The sequence below is a fragment of the Amborella trichopoda genome, chromosome 12 (assembly GCF_054954075.1).
Source record: "Amborella trichopoda isolate Santa Cruz 75 chromosome 12, AtrichopodaSantaCruz75HAP2 v2.0, whole genome shotgun sequence".
NCBI classification, from domain to species: Eukaryota; Viridiplantae; Streptophyta; class Magnoliopsida; order Amborellales; family Amborellaceae; genus Amborella; species Amborella trichopoda.
In genome coordinates, this window is record NC_142347.1 from 41,523,985 (window position 1) to 41,541,540 (window position 17,556).

At 36.1% G+C, this 17,556-nt stretch overlaps 1 long non-coding RNA gene across 17 annotated transcripts in view; it reads right to left on the bottom strand.

Moving 5' to 3' along the window:
* The window catches only part of LOC110008366 (uncharacterized), a 102,954-nt gene that overhangs the window by 65,583 nt on the left and 19,815 nt on the right, over window positions 1-17,556 (bottom strand). For 15 of the 17 annotated variants that reach the window (XR_016045866.1, XR_016045869.1, XR_016045883.1 and 12 more), the window contains 2 exons: window positions 14,617-14,698; window positions 2,109-2,250 (listed from right to left, as the gene is read on the bottom strand). This is a non-coding gene — a long non-coding RNA (uncharacterized LOC110008366). Of the gene's footprint in view, window positions 1-2,108; window positions 2,251-5,672; window positions 5,787-14,616; window positions 14,699-17,556 lie in introns of all 17 variants that reach the window. The other 2 variants (XR_016045870.1, XR_016045871.1) reach the window with 2 other exon arrangements.

Consider the following 17,556-nt stretch of genomic DNA (forward strand, 5'->3'; position numbering starts at 1 on the left):
TGGTGGTATGCAATGTTTAACAACACAACCAAACTCTCTCAGGCCATAACTTCAAAACCATGAATTGTATTTGAGAAATTCTTGAATTGTTTGAAAGCTTACAACCTCTACTTCTAGACCTAAAACGCAGGTATGGGGAGGGTCTATAGGGCTTGGGATTTCAGGTGCTGGTTTCAGGGTTATGGGTATCAAAGCTGCATACGGGTTGGTTTCTAACGTATTAGGTGGATCTAAAGCCACATGGTTTAGGGAGAAAATGTTCCGACAGTACCAGGGCCTTTCGTTTCTTGGAATCCCTTCTACTGGGTATAGTGTGTCTACAATTACAAATCTTTTGATTTACCAAAATTGAATCTATGTTGCCAAGCCTATTATTCAATAGGATGGTTAGCTAATTTTATATGTTTCCTCTCTCGTTCTCTCTCTCACCCCCCTTGCTCCACCCCGCCCCTCTGATTTATATATATATATATATATATATATATATATATATATATATGGAAAACACTACAAAACGCCTATAGGTGAAGTTCTATAGTACTGCACCTACGGCTTTATCACCATTCAAAGTTTATCACACAGTCACAGATGTCCGATAGTGTTTGAATTTTAATATTTTTTCTACAAATCATAATGATCTGAAATTTTGTAAATGTGTGCGCCTTAGTGAGATGCACATGAAAAAAATATAAAACAAATAATTTGAATGATAAAAATTATGCAAAATACCCCTATAAATTTTCAGTGGTAATTTCATTATTTTATTTATATTTTATTTTGGTGCGACTTGGTCCTTCGTACACACACCCCAAATTTTAGATAAATCTGATTAGTACAATAATTATAAAAATTCAAATACTATCAAACAACTGTGACCGTGTGATGAGCTTTAGACTGTGATGAGGTGTAGATGAAATACTGTAGAACTTCACCTATAGGCGTTTTGTAGATGCTTCATATATATATATATATATATATATATATATATATATATATATATATATATATATATATATATATATATATTTCTTTTATTTTTTTTAATGTTAACACCCAGTGAAATCCTATAAACTACATAAAGAAAAGGTTGTGAACTGCCAAAATTACTTCAGTTGCCGCTTTCCTTGTGACATTTCTATTGAATGGGTAATAATAATTTTGTCATTAGAAAGAGTAGTGTTGACATTTGCACTAAAAGATAAAAAGTATGTTTTTCTTCTCAACAAATAGCATATTTGAAATATTCACTAAAAGACAAGGGCATTTATATTAATAAAGCACCTAAAACTTCACTCCACAATTACCCTTGTCTTTTAATGAAAATATCAATAATACTCTTTCTAATAAAAAAAATGCTCATACTCATTTCAAAAGCATTGAGTAACTAAAAGGGCAACTGTGATACTTTAACAGTAACACCCTTTTTAAAATGTAACATAAAAGATTTTATAGTGTGTTAACAATAGAAAAATCCACACACACACACATATACACAAGGTTATTAGCACTCATATGCATTATATAATAAATCTAAAAACTTGGCCACAAAGTGTGACATCTTCTTTTTCAGATTTTGAGCTAGTTAATGGGAACCCCTAGTCCCATGATTTCACGTCCGACAGCCAAGGCTGATTGGGCCTCCTTGTAACAGGGGTAAAAGGTCTTAATGTCCCCCCCCCCCCCCCCCCCCCCCCATCCCCCCTCTCTTCTCCTTCTCGCTATAATATATATATTGAATCTTGGTAATATATATTCTGGGTAGACATGATTTCTCTTTCTTACTAAAGGTTATAAATTAATTAAATCTCTCAATAATTAATACTCAAATGGAGTCGCTTCAAAATCTAAAAAAATTTAATTGATCCTAAAGTTTGATGAAGAGCTCTTTTATATTTTAGGACTCGTTTTAAAAAATGCCAAACTTGCTAGCCAATGATTTCTTGGAAGGAGGTAAATGTAAAATTTTAGTTAATCAGGCCCCATTATAATACAAGCGCTAACTGGAATTCTAGTTTCCTAAAATGCCAATTAAATGAAGAAATTATCAAATGGAAAACATTAGAACAGGAAAAAGAAAATCTGAATGTAGAGAAAGGGAAGGAAGTTACCCATCAAACTACCAAGGAAAGCCACCTAGAGCACACTATTCTTCAGAAGGTCATTGCCTTTGAATGCATCAACTTAACACCTCTAAACCAATGCAACTTCACCACTCTTAGCACTTGGGAAAAGGTCATTCTAGATGGATCCCTGCTCATAAAGAAAAGCACATAAAAAATCTTAATTGATCTTGGTAATGGGGTCAGCTAGCAGTTCATCTTTTTAGGGTATTTTAATGTGTACAATCATTACAAATTTATACCTGTTGATCACTCCCAATGAATTTATGGATGGCAAGATAGAAGTTGGGTAAGAGTTATTTGATGCGATGAATAAGAATAGTGGAGTGAGAATATGGAAAATATACAAAATCAATTGCAAGGATTCAGGAACTTGAATCCACTTGGATCACATCAAAACAAATAGAAGTGCGGAGATGGTCAACAACACAATGTGCACATCATCACAAAAGAATATGCCGACACATGTTACCCTATATACCCATTAAAGTAAGACGGGTATGGGGTTGCAAAGGATATGATTTCCTAAATATCAGGTTCCTTTTTAATTAAACGGGTCAACACTTCATGAAATGGGGATGTCAGTTGTTAGCCAGAATAGCCATCTATAGTCATCTGCGTAATGCCTATTTGCACTTAAATTGATGTTTTTAAGTCGTTCATATTGATGCATAACCTAAAAGATCATTTTGATGGAAAACAAGAATCACTGGACTATTTTTTTCTGGAGATAAAGAACTACATTGAGAATTGCTGGATTGGAAAAGGAAGTTCCATATTTACGGCACTGGCTAGATAAGTGGGACAATACTGGGACAAACATCTAGAAAACAAGATCTTGTGATCCACATGTTAGGTCATCCCATATACAGATATGCAGTCATTTTGAGGAAACAAAATGATCTATCATCTACCCATTCTCTTAAAAACATGTTCTTTGGTTTTCTTGTACCTCAGTGCAATAGGATAGAGCTCCAATGTCAAGATCTATCATCTACTTTCCATACAATTTTGCTGGTAGTACTAACCACTATTGTTAGTTTAACTATTGAGTCTACTTTCACTTTTTGAAAGGAAGCAAATCAGTTCGAACCTTTAGCTAAGTGACAAGCTACAAGGCTCCCTTTTGCCTGAAAAAAAAATCTCTATAAAAAGTAGAGAAAGAAAAATATTTGCATTTTTTTTGTCAAAAAGGCTAAGAAGGTTGAAGAAGCATTCCGCTAACACGGACCAAAAAAAAATAAAAATAAAGATTAAATTTGATTAATCTTAGCTGCATTTTGGTGAAGAGCCCAAAGTTGAAGAATATGGTAGCACTGTCGTACTATGGACTCAAGAAATTTGACGTTTTTTTCCTTGATTTGCAAGTGCACTGAGTTTCATAATCTTGTGAAAGAATCTAGAAAGATTCTTCCGGGTTTGGTCAATAGTCTACTCTCCTGAAACTATAAAGGAACTAGTTACCTAATTTTAAAATAATCTAGAGGATAATGAATTTTTAGGAAATAAGGATAGTTTGAGTCCCAAAGCCAAGTCAAATAAGGAGAGATTCAATCCTCTTTAAATAGACACAAAAGCCTATAACTAAATCAAATGAACTTGAGTAATTAAATTTGGGTTTTGAATAAGGTGAGAGGCCATATTTAGTGGAAAGATTGTGCAACACATTCTCCAAATAGTATGAATCCTACCTAGGATGGGGAGTCTCCCTAAAGGTTAGGGCCCCTCTTTTCCTTTTAGTGGAGACGTTCCTTAGAACCCTATCTTGTGACTAAAGTGGCCCCCCTGCAAGCCTGCCCCCCTGCAAGCCTGTCCCTTCATTTTCCCATTTGTGAGGCATCTCCCCATCTAAGATTCCACAAAACCAAATTCATCATCAATTCAAGTTCTAAAATCTTTAACCGCACCTCTCCATATAATAGATAAACTAGCTCAATAGTCACCCATGCCATATACCTACCCTCATAACCATCAAATTTAAGTTAAACAAATGCTATTGGGACCAAACGATACACCCCAGTGGGGCACACTAGTTTGACCAGATGAATGGGGCAGGTTTGTGGTTGGACCGATCAAAAAGATTAAAGAAAATTCATAAAAATACAAATGAACTGAGAAAAAGAAAACAAGGAAACAAATATAGAAAAAACATAAAATTCTTCAAAATTATCATTTGGAACTAATATTACTAGACCGGTCAAATAATATAGTAAAAATACAAAAAAAATGTAGTAAAGACCGAGGTAAATTTGCTAGTTCGCACAGTTTAACTGATGTCAACCACTGACCTTTGACAATTTTTACACCCTTGAAATGCCGGTATAGGGTAATAGTTCACCAATTCTCAATCCAAACAGGCCAATCTGGCTTGGTCTCAAGAACATTTGTCTAAAACCTAGACGCTAATTCAACCTTAGAATCCATCTCATAATCATCATATCTTGGTGTTCTACTAAATTCCAGCAGCTAGACCTAGATAATGACCAAAATATCCCTAAAAAAATGCGAAACTGATTATACTACCCTTTTGCCTTATTCCCCATATATTAAAATCAGAATGCGTGCAACCTCCATGCACCTAAGTTCCTATGTCGCAAGTCCCCACTCGTACAACCGAATTCCTATGCATAGGAACTCTACATCATTGACTATTTGACTCATGGGAACTCAAAATAACAATACTCTTCTTTGACTCGTTCACAACATGGGGACTCCAACACTTTATTCTACCCTTGACTTTAGAATTCAAACCAAAAAATCCATGAATGAAAAATTACAAAAGGATAATAGATCCTATAATAAAGACTTGTTCCAACTAATGGCTTGCTCCTATTTGCATCACACTCCCTGGGTTGGAAAAGAACTCGGCTGCAAGTTTTGGCAATTTTGTTAGAAGGCTTTTCCTCTAATTGATGGAGAAGTCCTATCACTCCACGAAATTTAGCACTTCGAGGCATGAGGTTAAACACCTCGTATATGTTTTTTGTGGTCTTAAATTCAACACTCATGTCAATCAACATGGTACTGAGTGAGAGATCATAGTTGAATTACCACACCGTAGATGGACTGCCAATTCCCATCACAGAGGCTTTACCATCCATCAAAGAGTTGAACCAAAACACCTTCTTGAGGCAACTCTTGTGGCGAATAATTCTAAAATTCACAAGAGTGTCATCTCTTTTCAAATGAAAAGAATAATCAGCTGAGTTGTAATTTAGCCCTGAAGAGGCATCAACTACTTTTCCAAACTCACTATGAGATGCAGTATTCATAGCTTCCCAATGGGCTCCTAAGAAGTGAGGGTCAAGGGACGTGACGTGGCACTTAGTCGATGGCATAACTTCTACCGTCTCGCCACAGGCATTGATTAACATTACAAATGCTTCATCCGCATCCACAACTCTGATTTTGGGTCTCATTAGCTTTCAACTTGGTATTCATTTCAACTACAGTCATAACACCTAGCTGATTTCTCTCATTGAATGCAAAGAAGAAAGGTATGGCCTCACCACTGAAAGTTGGATGAAAAATGACAGGAATGCAGTGGCTTACCTGGTTGCAAGCAGTTTGCTCCCCTCTTATACAGTGGATATTCTGGGGCCACTCAACCCACGCTCTTCACCCAAGCTGTTTATCACCATCACTCAAACCAAGGGAAATTCTTTGCTGTAAATTTCGGCAATGGTGTTAAGTTCATTGAAAACATCATCAATAAAAGTAATAGAATAAACACTAACATCCTTGGCTCTCACATAGCCATCAACCGCATCGCTAGCAATAGGCTCATTACAATATCTAATAAAGTTAAAGCATGGCTCAGGAAAGATCTTGAATGCCGCTCCAAAAAACAAATTATCTCATAACAGTCCAATACCTAAATCAAAACCCACTAGAGGTGTCAAAATTAATGAGAGCATGGGCTTGAGCATGGGCTTGCTTTGCATGCTTGAGATTTTGGAGAATGGCTAACTTATCCATTTTCTGGGCTAAAGCGCTGAGTTCGAGAATATAACTCAAAGCAATAACTCCATGGAATGGACAACACAAGTTCTTATCAGAGAGCTCCAATTGATAATGCCTCGGTCTTGCCAATTCTCAAGAGAACACATGCACCCTCCAATGAATCAAACCAAGCATACAACGGAATAAAAGAATCCCAAATAGGAATTTGTGAATCTAGGCCCAACTTAAGTTTCAACCCATGAACTTGAGCACCTAAGACTCTATTCCTTGAGTTCAAACATAAGTATGCACTATGTTCTGGCAACAGCAAGAAGATCAAAACAACTTGGTCTAGAACCATGAAAAAACATAGGAGAGAAGATTCTTGGATCATTTCTAACCATAACTCCATGGATATTTCCATTGGAAGTAATTTTCTAGGAAATATCACCTCTATGACATATAAGATTGAGCATTGACTACATCGAGAGGAGATTGCCACCCATGTGATGTACTGCAAGTGCAACGCCAACAACTGAACTCATGTTTCAGAGCTTTTAGCATGGGCCTGCATATTGCTTAAATGTTTCCAAGCCCATTGATCGTCCATTACACCACTTTGATGTAACAATACCAGAAAAGGTATATTGAGAAGACCAAAACCCAGAGTTCGTCACTTCAAAACATTGTAACTCAATCCTAAAGATATATAATTCTTGTCAATGTTTTCTGGGTCATGATGCCTCTTGTAGACATCTCATTGATCACGTTTTGTTTTGTGCACATTGAAAAATACCATCGCTGTGACGCAAGTGTGCAACACTATCGATCATAAACACAACTAAGGAAAACTCCTCTCTTAGGATGCAAGAAAAACTCTTAAATTTGAGGCTCAGTCTTGAATTTTGTGGTGTCGAAATGCAAATAATAAGTTCCTTAGGCTTAGGGTTTTGAGGGGTAGGTGAAAAGGGACAGATTTGGTTCCTCTATCAAGGTCATCAACTCAGCTTCAATTCTCTCATTGAGAATGATTTCATTAACCCTTGATGAGCATATCCTATGGAGAACTCACTGGCTAAGAGTTCAAAGGTAATTACCACAATTATTTTAGTGTGAACCTCACATGGCACCCTAGATTTAGGTAAAACTCTAAGAGGAAAATCATCACCATCACCAACCTCCTCACTACATCCTCTAGGGACCGAGAAACAAGTTAACTCTAATATTTTGTGAACACTCCTTCGTATCCACCACGATCTTCATCAAGGACAGGAGATTCTACAAAATCCTCCCCAAGGGTAGGATCTTCTTTTTTATCCTCTTTAACAATTAGATCACCAGTAGGTTTAAGATTGCTCACCTTTTGCTCAACACTCAAATCTTCATTATGATATACATCAAAGATTGGTGGAGATTTCCATATGATGAGTTGCTAGTTTTTGAAAATATTTGAATGAAAATAAAATTTCTTCACAATTGTCGTGGGATAGAATTCCATAACACCCACTCAAATCCTCATCAATTTTGCGCCTAGGTCGATGACATTGTGCATTGAATTCTTGACTATGATCAAGCCATGAATCTGACATGTCTAACACCAATGTGGCCTACGACTCATGTTGCTCACCATAGAAACCTCTACATGATGGTCTTATCGCCATAGACCTTATCTCAAATGGACCATGCCTATGTTGCCACTGAGCACGCATCAACAAGGCTACTATGTCTTTCGTATCATTTGCCTTTCAGCCAACCAATCATACAAAAGAAAAACTATCGACCCCTTTAGATTATTAACCTTTTCGACCAATTATTTGAAGGTGTCTATAGATACCAAGTTCAAGTGACACAACATAAAATTTCTCTTCTTTTCAATACAACATCATTGGATTGCATCAAATTTTACATCTTTATATACAATTCCAGCCACTAAACTTGGGGACTGAAATACACTTTTAGAACAAAATAAAATTCTAATTGGTCCAGTGCCATTGTTCATGACACAATATACATCAACAAGATTGATTAAGCACTTGATCATACACATGGTCTCAAAAATACAACAATATATAAATACATTGTAAAATTAAACATATAACCTTTGAATTACATTTTAGAATTTAAATTCAGGATCCTTTCTCCATTAAATACAAGTATTGTGTGTGTGCATAGAATTTGATCACGGGAAGCCGATCATAGAGCGCATTATGCCCGGTTTACAGCCTTGGGTCTTTGCTATGTGTCATGCGAGGACTTCCGATGGGCATAATCTCATAAGCCAAGAGCAACATCAAATAGGAATAGCCTTTAAGCATTATATCATCCACACTTTCATGACACATTCTAACTATATGGGAGGGCCTAACAAAATGGATTCAAAACCGCAGGAAATAAAATGGGAAATTGAGGAACAAATCACTCTCAATTTGGTAGGAAATTCAATAGCACGAGCATGAAAATTTTAACATAATTTTCCTTTGAAAATCTCACCAAAATAGACAACTAAGAGAGTGAATCAATTGACTGATTTAGATCAAAATTTCTAGGAAAAATTCAGCCAATAAAACCTCATGAAAACACTATAAATAATCTCTCATAATTTGGATCAATGAATTAGGAGTTCAATCATCAACCTCAAGGGACTATATAAGCTTAAGATCTCATGAATAACATATGAACAATATTTCGAGACTCGGCCACGTTCCTCGACCTCGCCCTAAGGGCAAGGCAAGTTAATCCGAATAGACTGTACCGATTTTTAGATAGTACATATATAACTTTATATCACTTGTATGTTACGAATGCATGAATGGCGTATTGGATAACATATGCTCTCTTTTTATAGTGATAGGGGTAAGGGACTTTTTTTTTTTGGGTTAAAAGTTTTGGAAATTGTATATAATGTCACTTGTATGTCATAAATACGTGAATAGCGTATTGGATAGCATACGTTCGTGCTTTAAAGTGACTGCGGTTCGATTCCCCCCAAGGACACTCTTTTTTGTTAAAGGGTTAAAGAGGCTGAAATATATATATATATATATATATATATATATATATATATATATATATATATATATATATATATATATATATATATATATATATATAAAGGAAAACACTACAAAACGCTTATAGGTGAAGCTCTACAGTGCTTCACCTACGGCTTTATCATCGTTCAAAGTTTATCCCACGGTCATGGATATCTGATAGTGTTTGAAATTTTTTTTTTTTTTTACAAATCATAATAATCTGAAATTTTGTAGTTGTGTGCGCCTTAGTGAAATGCACATGAATAAAATATAAAACAAATATTTGAATGATAAAAATTACACAAAATACCCCTATATAGTTTTACTTTTAATTTCATCATTTTATGTTGTCTATTATTTTTTTAATATTTTATTTTGGTGCAACTTGGTCATATGTACACACGTCTCAAATTTTAGATAAATCTGATTAGTACATCAATTATACAAATTCAAGTACTACGAGACAACTGAGACCGTGTGATGAACTTTGAATGGTGATGAGGTGTAGATGATGTTCTGCAGAACTTCACCAATAGGCATTTTGTAGATGCTTATATATATATATATATATATATATATATATATATATATATGAAAAAGTCTTAAAATGCCTATGGGCGACGTGCTACAGTGTTTTTCCCCTAACGGTTTTGCTTAAAAACCGCCACGGACCAATGGGAGTTGTGGAGGTCTCCCCATATTTTTTTGCTTCAAACTTTGAATGATGGTAAAGCTGTAGGTGAAGTACTGTAGAACTTCACCTATAGGCGTTTTATAGTGCTACAGTGTTTTTCTCCTGTCACTTAAAAACCGTCACGGACCGACAGGAGTTGTGGCGGTCCCGGCCCATATTTTTTTGGTTCAAACTTTGAACGATGATAAAGCCGTAGGGGAAGTACTGTAGAACTTCACCTATAGGAGTTTTGTAGTGCTTTCCTTTATTTATATATATATATATATAGATATATATATATATATATTGGGAATTGAACCCATGAGCTCTTAAACGTACAAAGGCAACCCAAGTAATATGATATCCAACATCTAATGCTAAAGTTACAAAGGTTAAACATATTGGCCTTTAAAACTACTTTTGTACGCTGAGCAAAATGAATACCAATACAACCCTCAAAGACTTATGCTAAAGTAAGGCATGTTATAATATTTATTATCTTTATTGTTCAAATTTTTCGTTTTCTTTATTTTTTTTAAAAAAAAGTGAACACGACTTGGGTGAGTTACTCAGACTCGAGCGAGTTACTCGAACTCGGCTGAGAAACTCGCCGCGGCTAGAGCCTGTGTACCTTGGCTGAGTCATGTTTCAAAACACTGCATAGGAAATTAAATAATCATGGAAAAAGCTGGGATTAGCCCACTAGCTCATATGAACATATGAGCCCAACGGCCCAGATAGAATCTGGGCCGATCTGACAGTCAAGACCTCATTTCGTGTCTGAATTTTAGTTTTTTTCTACAAATCCAAATCACTTGAAATTTTAAGCGTGTATTCTTCTCATCAAGGTGCACCTAATAAAAATATAAAAAAGAATTATTCGTGAAAAACAAAATGACCAAAATACCCTGAAACGTTTCGGGGGTGTTTTAGTCAATTTATTTCATGTAAAATATTTTTTTGATATGTTTCGAAGATTCAACTATTTTTTATGAACACAATCCTAACATTTCAAGTGATTTGGATTTGTAGAAAAAATTAAAATTCAAATACAACCGAACATCCATGACCCTCAGATCGGCCCAGATTCAATCTGGGCCGTTGGGCTCATATGCTCAGATGAGCTAGTGGGCTAATCCCAACTTTTTCTAATCATCATATCTTGTTGTAATTGTGGATTTCCAGACATCAAGAGTCTTCAAGAAAAGGCTTAAGGATGATCTCTTCAAGAAATTAAACATCCATGGAGCTAGGGTTTTAACTAGACTTGAGATCAAGCTCATGGTGCTTCAATGGAGGTTTCTCTCACTAGATCTTCACATCTCTCTTATTTTTTCTCACTAAGATGTTTCTCTCATGAATAAAAGGAAGAAGAAAACAAAGAGGGGTGTGTTACTCTCAAAAGGAGAGATTCTCTCACCAGAACACAAAGAGATGAGGAAAGAAAGTAAAGGAAGGGCATACCGTATAGTTTATGAAGAGAGAGAGAGAATCATGACAGATGAGGGCATCCCACATGTTTTGAGGCCTATTCTCTCTCTCTCTCTCTCTCTCTCTCTCGAAACTCTAATATGGAAGTGAAGAGAGAAAATAAAAAATGAGGGGCATGCCCCTTAGAGAGAGAGAAAGAAACTTTAAATTGTATGTAAATGATTGAGTAGGTATTTATAGCAATGATTGTAGAGATCCTTTAGATGTGCTGTAATCTTAGCCATTGAAGTTCAATATCCATGGCTGAAAAGAGAGGCTTGAACCTAGCCCACCATCCACCATCGTGTTATCTTGATGTGCAGTATGGATTCCCCTATGGCCCCACAAGGACTCCCATTGGCTATTTTGGTATCCTCGTGTGGCTCCCCGAGGACTTGTCCTTAATCATCCTTTTGTAAAAGTAATTTTGAAAAATAATTTTTCCTGTTTGAAAAAATTTAGAAAAAATCTTTGAAAATTCTTCAAAAACTTTTTAAATATTTTCCTTCAAAATAAACCATTTTCACAATGTTCAAAAACATTTTCAAGGGAAATTAGGATCATATGGAGTTGAATTAGGAATCAGAGTACTCCACTTGGCTGGACCCAGAATCCAATGCCGCCTTCTTGGTTTGCCATTGTGCACAATCAGGGTTCATGATATAGCCTACCAAAGTCAAACCAATGAATGACCTTAAAATCCCAAGTGCTGGCGGATTTTAGGTGCACCTCCAAGAAGACATGAATACACAAGGTGCGAGGCTTACTCTCTTCACACATGTGCATACCTCTTCTCAGTGGATCCTTGAAAGAGTCGTCTTTCCCATGTTATGCGATTGTTTAGGCACATACTATAAGAAGGTTCTAAGAGTCAGGGATTTAGGCCACTGCCCTCTGTTGGCCCTAACCTTCCCATACAGGGCTAATCATCAAGCTCATCATCGTACACATAAAATCACATCGCCCTAGTGCATTCATCCAGTCATGAAGTCCAATCTAGCTCAATAACAATAACAATAACCGACCCTAACTAGAGACAACCCTGAAACCTCTCGGTGCCTCTCATATATACACTAATCCTCCACATGACTGTCCCAGGGCTTCCATAAATCTTGGTCCCAGTGTGCCAAAATCCTAGAGTCACGTCACTCTTTTCACTCCCGCTGTGATCAAGAGCTAAGCATGTCAATGTTACAAGGTCTTGAAAGACCATAACTCCAACAATCTCCCACTTGGCCTTTTGTGGCCGCCATAATCACATGAAGCATCATAATGCAAATCGATCCATATTGTGCAATAACAATCATGGCGATTCAATCGAACCATAAGGATCCACAATGGCCATACTGGTCCAACAATCATAACGATTCATAACGACCATGCCCATCATATATTAGCATATCACATAAGATCCACGTTGTGCCATATTCATCACATAAAACAAACCATGAAGAGTTCGTATATCATCTTTCCACATCATACTCATGCCAATGCTTTGTATGATAACCATGCACATGTAATGCCTCATCATGAAAGTCACATTCTCCTCAAATCTATATGATGCACATATCCATCATTCCTTTTTGGTCTCAATCTCACATATTCTCATGCCTCTCTATCTTTTCTTAAGCAAACTTTCATACACATGCACATGTCTATATGAGCAATCATGTTTATCTTCACAAACCCAAAAATTCTCATATAAGAATACATATGCTCATGATATCATGCTCATGCCCAGTGTCCAAGCATCACATGCTTGTACTCTTATAAATGTTCACACAAATGCATATGCAAATGCCCATTCTCATATTCTCTTTCTCAAGTATTGTTCTCAAACCTCCCTTAGTCATGGACCGGTACTAAAACAAGACCTTGTCCATTTAAGACTAAGTGTGGGATTTATGCTTGGATTTTCACCTATGGGGCATTGGTTCTTAGGACCATACATTTTTTCTCATAATTCAATTCCTTGAATTTCTCATGAAAAACATACTCGGTTTCCATGGGTAGTAGATGTCATTATGGACCGATTATATCAGTCCTAGCTCCATAATCAAAGAGGTTCACCCGATACAAACCTATAGGAAACCGGCCAACCAAGTACATTTTTTGGAACATCTTAGACAATCAGGTTTTTTATATGTCATTATTGACAGTTTGATTTAAAGTAACCAATTATATCATTTGCCCACCAAAGATATGTCCCATAGATTGTCACTACAATTGTGACTTGCCCACGATATGAGGAGTTCTCATATCACATGGCTATATCATGATCTACACATAAATATGCACCTATATAATGCCTTGCACGCTAATTTAAAAATTCCCAAATAATTCATAAATGCCTCCACTGAGGGGTGTACAAGCTCCATTTTCAGAGACCAATAAAGGCTACCTAGTGGATCGCCTATGTTAAAATAAACAAGAAAAAGTCCATAAGGGCATGAGAAACGAATATTTTGGAGGATTCTATGCATCGGTCCCATATAATCATCCATTGAAAATGAAGAGTCTAACATAGAAATGCCCAACAATTTTCACAAGTGGCAGCTTTTTCAAGTGACTCATGTCTTTCAATGTCGCACAATATTAAAGGAACAAATACTTATAGTGAAGCGAAGAAAATGGCTCAAGGGTTTCATGGAAAGATCAATTCGAAACAAGATGCCAAAAACTCTATTTGTCTCTATCAGAAAACATTCTCATATAATGCCCTCTTCTAAAAACTCATGTGAAATGGGTTGAGATAAATGTTTCCAAATTCGAGACCAAGTTTTCCCTCTTCAAAATAGTTTCACCATTTGACTCATCATAAATACTCCCACTCAAATTAACAAGGTTGTTTATCCAAAAGTCTTAGGAAAATGATTTTTGAAATACAAACTCTTTTAATCCATCTTTTAAAACACTTTAAATAACTTAAAGAAAATTGTTTTAGTTTTCCCTCAACTGCACTAACTTATGACTCACATAGTCATGGCATAATGCCAAAGAAGCCCCTTCGAGGGTCTATCCATGATAACAATGATGTGGAGTATATCTTAGTCATTGCCCTTGTTGAAAAACAACACAATGGGAAAAATAAACTCAATAGGGCTCGATCCTTTTCCTTTGATTTCTCATATTTTCTTGTGCTCATACACTTGAGATTAAGAGAGTTTTGTTTATAAAAATAAAATTTTCAAAACACTGATCTTTCCACCATTGGTCTCAATTATTTCAAATCCATTTCGTATAAATGTTGCCACCTTTCCAAATGGTAAAACCATGCAACGTTTATGGAAAAATTCTTTCTCGTGCATAAAACCTTTCTATAACCCATGAGCCTTATATGCCATAAATCACCACAATCCTCAAAAAATCTAACAAATACCTATGCAATGTGTCGGGACCTTAGCATCACAAACTCTCCACAATGATAGAACACAAACCCTTGACTTCATTATCTTGGCATCCTATAAAGCAAAAAAGAATAAGATGAAGCACAAATCACCATAAGGACTATCAATTGCATGACACAAACAATACATTTGGAATCCATCTCATAAGCTCTCATGTCAGAAATAGCCCATATAAAAGAACCATTCCACATTCCACACATAATTCACATGGTTAGTACATTTGCTATTTACTTGAATTGCGCATATTCAATGCTTTAGTACATGAATAACAGATCTTGAATCAAGACACCCATCCCTTGTGTCATCTTCTCATACAAAGAGAGTACACAAGTTCTTAAATATCACATTATGGGCGCATTGGCCTTTTCAAATTTATAGCTTATGTCACTAGTCCTTCCTTTCCAAGTAAAAATCACCATACATAAGGTCAAGATAATCAACCAAGCATTAACCATAAGAAAACATTGAGTCAAGTTTGTTTATAGTAAAAGAATGAATCCTGAAAATAGTAAAATCATGCATAGTAAGGTCAGAAATTGTACGTTGCCGTTTTTTAGCGACCATCTTGTGGAGTGCAGAGCTTTTGCTCTTGGTCCATGATTTTCTTTCATTTTGTCTTTCCTAATTCATAATTGTGCTCATGCTCCAATCCATCTTTATGTGTCTTTGGCCTTGTTGAGAACATCATCGAACACTTTCCGGATGTAACTCGGATTTTAACCAAGACTTGGATCTCGGGTATCAAAATTTGTACACGTGATACAGTGGAGTCTCATGACGACTAACGACTAATGCTCCATAGTTAGATTGTACTAGATTCTATGATACCCTTATCCACTTACACTTAGGATGTCACTTCCTCAGTTTTCTGATTTTCTAGGTTGAGCACCATTTAATCCTAGGTTCATAACTTAAGGACTACCCAACATTTACTCATATGATTTTTTCCTACTTAAAGTAGACTAAAAATGGGGCAAATAATGTTTAGGGTTCAATACAAATTCCTAACCGAAAGGACACAAACAACTTGTAACTCAGAGGTTTAATTTTAGTATTGTGTAACAAAATTACAAGTTGATATAACTCTGATAGAATAGCCATATCTTTAAAAATATGAGGTATTTTATGATAAAATAGTCATATTTTTATATGAAACTAGACATAAGTCCACAAAAGAACAACATATCCCAAACCCAAGATTATATGTTTTGATAGCTCAAAAACTCCATGCACAAAATTGCAAAGTTCCTAAAAAATCTGTACACGAATCTGGCACACTTCCTAAATCAAAAATTGAGCCAATTAAAAACCGTGGGAAAAGAATGGGGCAAAATGAAGTACAAATCACTCTCAATTTAGTGAGAAATTCAATATCATGAGCATGAAAATTATGACATAAATTTTCCTTTCAAACTCTCAAGAAAATACGCAACTAGAGAGCGAATCAATTGGCTAATTTAGGTCAAAATTTGCAGGAAAAATCTCTTCAAGAAATTAAACATCAATGGAGCTAGGGTTTTCTCTAAACTTGAGATCAAGCTCTATGGTGCTTCAATGAAGGTTTCTCTCACTAGATCTTCACATCTCTTTTATTTTCTCTCACTAAGATGTTTCTCTCATGAATAAAAGGAAGAAGAAAACAAGGAGGGGCATGCTACTCTCTCACTAGATCTTCACACCTTCCTTTACTCGCTTTCTCTCCTCATCCATTGTTTCATGAGCCATATTCTTATTCTTAGGCATCTAACCTCCAATGTTGGCGTATAGCTATGAATGGGGAAATTGCAGTTTTAGAGGCAAATCACATTTGGGATTTTATCCCATTGCCCATAGAAAAGCATGCCATTGGTAGTAAATGAGTTTATTGAGTCAAGTATCGAGCTGATGGCACTCTTGATCGGCACAAGGCCCGATTAATTTCTCAGGGTTATGTTCAGGAGCATGGTGTCGATTATGAAGAAACTTTTGCTCCAGTTGCTAAGATGACAGCTATTCGTACTTTTATTGCACTCGCTTTTATTCGTTAGTGGATATATGGCAGATGGATGTCAACAATGCATTCCATAATAGCGAACTTCAAGAGGAAGTTTACATGCGTCAACCACCTGGGTTTATTTATCAAGATAAGTTATTAGTTTGTCGACTTCGTAAAGCACTTTACTGTCTCATAAAATCTCCCCATGTGTGGTTTGAGCGTTTTCGGGCTGTCATTCGTTCACATGGCTTCACTCAAAGTAAACATGATGACTCCATGTTTATTCGTCCCACAATGCATGGAATTTGCATTATTTTATTATATATTGATGATAGTCTTATCTCTAGCAATGATTGCACTACCATCAAGGATGTGAAGCTACGATTGCAAGAAGAATTTCAAATGAAAGATCTTGGGGAAGTATCTTATTTTCTTGGCCTTGAGAACCTCTTCTTGAGCCTACGATGTATGCAAACTTGTCAGCTCCCTCATCTATCTTATTATAACTCGCCCAGATATTGCATATGTTGTCCATGTTGGGAGCCAATATGTTTCAGATCCTCGATGACTACATCTATTAGCAGTTCGTCAAATTTTACACTATGTGCGAGGTACTTCCAATCGTAGATTATTCTTTGACTCTACATCCTCTTTAGATCTTAGTTCATATGCAGATGCAGATCGGGCAGGTGATCCAGACACTTGCCGTTCTACTACAGGATATTGTGTGTTTCTTAGATCATCATTAATATCATGGAAGAGCACAAAACATGACACTTGTTTGCAAGTTAAGCACTGAAGCTGAGTATCATGCTATATACTCTGTTGCTAGTGAGATTGTTTGGGTTTGTGCTCTTCTCAATGAGTTTTATATCTCTATTTCAAATCCCACATGTTTATATGCAGAAAACCAATGTGCAATTAAGATTGCATCTAA